Genomic DNA, 6813 nt, shown 5'->3' with positions numbered 1-6813 from the left:
ATAGTGGTGTTGTTGCCAACTCAAAAGAACCAATGAGTCACAAAAAAACCAAGGAGTCACAAACGTAGAAAACATACAAAAGCTACCTGATCGTTTAGCTCTAGCTACACGATTCGAAACCCCTATTTCGTCTTCTCCATTGAAACACCGATCTACAACTCTTCTTTGAAGCCTCTAGAACACCATGTGTGACTCAAAACTAACAAATTTACAGATTCAATTGCAATAATAATGCCCAAAAACGAGCCCTTACAAACCAACTTTGTAAATTTAAAGAATGCCTTAAACTGAGAGTTCTATCCCAAAACATCCATCAACAAAGCCATCCACAAAAATTTATCACATAAACAGAATGCAGATTATAAAACCCACCAGTACTGTAAACGATTCAATACAAAAATGGAATTTGGAATAAAAAACCAACAACCTGGCTCTGATACCAATTGAAGAAACTCTAGTGAAGAGAACCTCAAGCGAAAGTGGATCAACCAAATTACATTAATTATCAAATACTAAGTTTACAGTAACATACAGATAGATATGCATTTAAATTAAACTACATCAGCTTTTCAAGAAAAAAATGTTTCAAGAATTTCACCTTTGAAGAACCTTTCTTTGTGTTTTCCTCCCTCGTACAGTCACGTACACTTGAAGACTTTCTCCAAGAAATTCTCGAACCAAAACCTGGACACAATCACAATGCTACCTTGGTATTCTCAGGGTGAGAACCCAGGCGTAGTAGGCTTTGACTATTTTAGTTTAGAGGGAAAATTTAGGTTGAGGAGGAAGATTGAAAACTCTCAAGACAGACTCACAGAACTTTTTCTGTAACTACACTCTCAATCTTTTTATCGCAATCGTACAGTAATAGAGAAAGAAAAACTATTTTTCTTTTATTTCTCTTGCCATAAAAAACATAACCACCCACTAAAATGGATGAAGAAAAGATAGAGAAGGGAGTTGACTCTCTTCCTTATTATTCAAATAATAATAATATAATATAAATAAATATGATAACTAACTTATCATATTATATTTATATTAAATTATATGTTATATCAAATATAACATATAACCTATAGTTTTAATATTGTATCACATACAATATAAACTATAGTTTCTTTTATCTATTATATGGCATTTAATATAAATCTCATTTATATAAATTTAACAGCTAAAATCCCATTCATAGAAAATATATTTGAATCTCATTCAAATATTTATTTCCTCCCATTAAGCTATAATGTATCAAATACATTATGACAATTATATCATATGTAATTAAATCCCTCTATTAATTTGAACAATTCAAATTAATCCAAAAACTGATTCTCAACTAAATCATTTTGAGCTACCAAGGGGACCTCGTGGACCTGTAGCTTGAAGCTCCAACGGTACATGAATAATTAATTAAACTCTTTAATTACATTATTCACCATACGTTAACTGTCGGACACTCCACTAAAGACCGACAGCTGCACTTTTCGCACTACAGATATATTTATGTGTCCATTGGACAAATCAACAGTACGATGACCTTTCACAAATTGCTCGTAAGTACAGCTAGGCCAAATAACCATTTTGCCCCTGTAGTTACATCTAACTCGTTAAGTACTATTGATCTCTCTAATGAACAATAGATCATAGTCTCACTATGACTAAGCCCCTCTGGGCCAGGAGAGGGTGTGCCGCCACATTGTTCAAGACCTGGAATCAGTCTTTAAGGGAGAAATTTATCTACTTTTCCCTACTTTGGGAAAGGAATGAATTCCACCTTGTGTAGTTGTATTCCCAGCTCCCCAATCAGACGAATCCCCAATGGTAAGCTTGTTGAGTCGGCGATTTGGCCACTCTCACCCATACAAATCAAAGGACCGCCCTCATAGGTAGGACCTATGGTCAACCTGGTGAAATGTAAGTATCTATTATGAACGGTGTTATATAATGAACTAAACATTTTGTGTCCGATCTTATACAAACTCCTTCGTCTAGAATATCCCCGTGATCAGGATCATATCATTTATAGTATTTTACAACAATTGTAAAACCTACAAAGCGGGTCATACTCGTATCATCAGGATATCAGGATAAGGTACTCAGCCTTATCCATCTACTATAGACCATTTAGTTTATCACTTAAACATGATTCACTCGTATGTCTCCACATACATGTTTAAGTTACAAAGATAACCTTAGATGTTAGTTTATTGGTTTGTGGTTAATGCAACTATAATATCACATATTTTATAGACAAAGAATAAAATATCATATATTTTATTAAATACAAAATGAGTTTGTTCATACAATGTTTACAAACTATAGGAACCTACGAGATTTAGGGCATCAACCCCAATACCTTCTTCATCATAAACCCAGAAATTTTCAAAATTGCATGTCCGTCTCTACTCAAAAAATTGAGTTCTTTTTTTTAACAAATACATGCAACTCTAAATCTTGAGAATTTGACACCAATCTCTCAAAAAGATTTGTGGAATTGTGAATGGAAAGGGTTGGAAAAACCCACTTCCTCTCTTTCTTCAATTTTATTGAATTTTCCATTTAAAATTCAAAATGATTTTGAAATATCAAATTTCAAAGAAATAGAATTTAGTTTTCATAAATACTAATTCAATAATTAGTATTTTAACTAAAGTAAAAAAATTAATTCTAATAATTAATTTTAGATAAAATTAATTGTAATTAATTAATTAATTAAATTAATTAGCAAATTAACTAAATTGAAAAACACCAATTCCATAATCATGAATCAATTAAAAACACTAATTCCATAATCATAAATTTCTATTCATATACTTAACATTTAATCAAATTTAAATATTATCCAATTCTCCAATTTCGTTTAATTCGATAATTAAACGTTTCATATGTCGTATATAATTACCGACTCTCTTAGTTCGTATTTGAACGCTTCAAATTTACGCATTACGCTATTATAAGATTTAGTCCGTTTATGAGCTAGTAGGGGGACCTAGGGGACCTACAGATCATGGGCTCCAACGATTCGAGATTACCTATATCATCGCTTTGAAATAGTCAGTCTTAAACAGAAAACAGCGTTATAAAGTAAGAGTGACTTATTTTTTGGTCCGGTCTTATACAAACTCTTTTCATAGGACACCCCCATTCACATGTCTCCACATGAACGAATCAGAATCACATCGTTTGTAGCACTTTACAACAATTGTGACATCTACAAAGTGGGTCGCATCTGATAATATCCCTAGAATAAAGTATCCAGCCTTATCCGTAGACCATTTTGGCTATCTACTCAAACTTGATCTACTCTTATGCCTCTATATAAAGTCCAAGTACTCATGTAATAGTCATGGATCTTAGTTTATTGGATTTAGGTTCTTTCTAAAATGAAATGAGCAATTCATACATTCAATAACAACTTTATTAAGTAAAACTTCAATAACATCTATATTGATTAACAGAATAAGCTTATTTTTTACAAACCACGAATTTTAGGACATAAAACCCAACAAAAACATGTGAGTAGAGGTATATTATACAAAGAGTTTGTATAAGATCGAACAACTACATGAATAGTCTCTCTATATAACACCATTGTTAGAAGAGACTTACATTTCACCGGATGACCATAGGTGACTTGACTAGAATCCTGAGTAAGTTGTGAACTCCTACTATGAAGGGGGTCCTTTGATTTGCATGGGTGAGAGTGGTCGGTTCGCTGACTTAATATGCCTACCATTTTGAGGATTCGTCTGATTGGGAAACTGAGAACACAACTACATAGGAAAGAATTCACTTATTCTCTGTAGTTAGAGAAAGAAGAGAAATTGCTCCCTTAAGGGTTGATTCTGAGGCTTGAACAATGTGGTGTCACACCTTCTTTTGACCCAAGAAGGGTAAGGTTGTAGTTGGACTATAACATATTGTTCATTAGAAGGGTCAATGGTACTTAAGGAATTAGATATAACTACATGGGGCAAAACGGTAATTATGGTCTAGCTGTACTTACGAGCAATTTATGAAGTGTCATTGTACTGTTGACTGGTTATATCCAATGGACACAAAAATATATCTATAGTGTAAAGAGTGCAGTTGTTGGTCTTTGGAGTGATCAACAGTTAATGAAAGTTGGTTAACTTAATCAAAGAGTTTGATTAATTAATCGAGTACCATTGGAGCTTCAAACTATAAGTCCATAAAGTCCCCTCGTTAGCTCATTTGAGATAAGTGAGAATTGAATTAATTTAGATTAATTTGAATTGTTCAAATTAATAAAGAAAATTGATTATATAAGATATAATTATGAGATATAATATAATGTATATGATACTTTATAATATAAAGATTTATTTGAAAGAAAAATAATTGTTTAAATATGATTCAAATATTAATATGAATTTGATCCATTAAATAATGTTGGTTAAATGAGAGAATGTGTTTTGTTCTTTATATATATATTAACTATATATTAAATTAGTTAATTTATGTATATATATATTAATTAAAGAAAATTTAGTTTTTTTGTTTAATTAAATATTTTTTAATTAGAGAATTGGTTTTAAATAACATTTGCTCTTCATATTCTTTCATTAGTTGGCATATAGAAGATGGATGAATTTGATAGTTTATGTATATTTATTAATTAAAGAAAATTAGTTTTTTGCTTAATTAAATATTTTTTTAATTAGAGAATTGGTTTTAAATAAATTTTTCTCTTCATATTTTCTTATTAATTGGCATATGGAAAATGAATGGATTTGTTCTTTCATCTTCCTCTTGCCCACTTATAAATATACCCAAAGTGTGTAGATTTCGGGTGCTTTTGATATTGTCTTGTTCTCTCAAATTACTTCCTTCAAGTCCTTTCTCCAAATTAATCATGAAGTCCACAACTCTCATCGATTTTCTACTCCGAGAATAATAAGGTTTCTACGTGGTGGTGTTCGATTAATTGCTACGTTTTTTCAATCAAAGCGTTCGTTGTGTTCGAGTTCCGAAGAGGAATTGAGAAGAGATTAGTCTTCAAGGGTATATGACTTTTGAATCTCTTTTTCCTACTTAATTTCTATACAAAAATATGCCTAATAGATCTTGTATATCTTGTTTCCGTCTTTTATATTTTTCTTCTTTTAGAATTTCTACACAGAAATATGCTTAATTAGATTTAGGATGCGATCACTTTCGCAACAGGTACTCGTGTATCCTTTCATGGTAGTCTTAATAAGTGGGAAATATTTGTTCAATAATACTTGTTCTAGCTTGTCCCACATTGTGATGCTATCAAAGGGGATTGTTTCTAGCCAATTCTTTGTGCGGTCCTACAATGAAAAAGGAAACAATCTTAATTTTAGAGCATCATTGGTTACTCTATTAATTTTTACCATGCCATAGGTTTCGATGGAGGAGCTAATACGTTTGTGTGGATCCTCAGTAGGACGTCCTTTGAAAGCATTCTCCCTCACCATTTGGATCAACTCCAACTTCAATTCAAAATCACACATTAATAGGAGCATGTACTATTCTAGGTTAAGTTGTCGGAGGGATGGTTTGAAATAATCTCGTATTACCTTTTCCGCTTCTTCAACCATCTCTCCTCTTGTTTCTTATTTATTCGTTAGATTTTTTTTCTTAAAGTATGTTCAATCTCATGATCAAAAGGTAAAAAATTAGAGTATTTATCACGGGGCATGCACAAAAGTAATTCCAACCAATTTTTCAAACAAATAAAATACACCTTATTCTCTAATATCTACAATTCTTGAAATATTAAATAAAATCGTTAATTTTGATCGTCGACAATGGTGCCAAAAACTTGATGCGAGCATACAAGCGCACATGGTCAAGTTATAGTAAATTCAAATGGCATGAGAGGCCGAGTATCATCCTCAAGGATCAAATTCACTGTTTCGATTATCTAATTTAGAATCGTGTCAATTTTACATAAAGATTGGAAATTGAGTTTGAGTTTTTGAATTTTTAAAACAAAAATAAAATTAGAAAACAAAAGTGAAAATTTCATAGATAAAAAAGTTATAGGGTGTTGATTTCATCAATTACTTCATAAGTCATGCTCAAGTTTTCATGGAATTTCATGTAAATAATATGCATAAGTCTAGAAACATGACACTAAGCAATGTCATTAGCAACTTTCTTTATTAACTTAATTATTCTCTTGATAAATTAAAAAAGATTAAAATTTTAGAGTTCCAGCTAAACATACAATCTCTCAATTATATCTTTAACCTAACATGTATTGATGATCAATCAACAAGAACATAAACATGCTAACACTACAAAACATATCATTCTATAATACCCATGAAAATCCTAAGCAATCAACTTAAATTCATAATTCACCAACACCCTAAAGCAAGAGAGCTTAGTCACTCGTAGTTTTCAAATACATATTCTCATACAAATTTGCAAGCATAAATAGTAAAGAGATCAAGGGAAACAAAGAAGAACTACTATTGAAGCTTCCATCGTCTTGTGAATCCTCCAAGAACACCTTGATCTTCACCTAGGAAACTCAAATGGCCTCAAAAATAAATCCCTCACACTTTCTACTCTCTTTTACAACATAAACACACTTTAGGGCTCTAGAATTTCGTGTTTGAGGTTACTGAATTGCCCGAGAATTTATAGAGAATAATTTTCTAAACTTGTAATTTTTTTTTTCCTAAATTGAACTAGTACCGCAGCATTGCCATGTTGAAATCCTTGAAGATGCCTTCTTGCTACAGTACCGCAACATTATGCCATGTGTTGCGACATTAAGTACCTATGTCTCTAGTTTAAGTGTTAGGATCAGCGTCG

This window comes from Benincasa hispida, chromosome 8 (assembly GCF_009727055.1).
Source record: "Benincasa hispida cultivar B227 chromosome 8, ASM972705v1, whole genome shotgun sequence".
Lineage (NCBI taxonomy): Eukaryota > Viridiplantae > Streptophyta > Magnoliopsida > Cucurbitales > Cucurbitaceae > Benincasa > Benincasa hispida.
The sequence above is the reverse complement of the archived record's forward strand: the minus strand, read 5'-3'. Positions refer to the sequence as shown.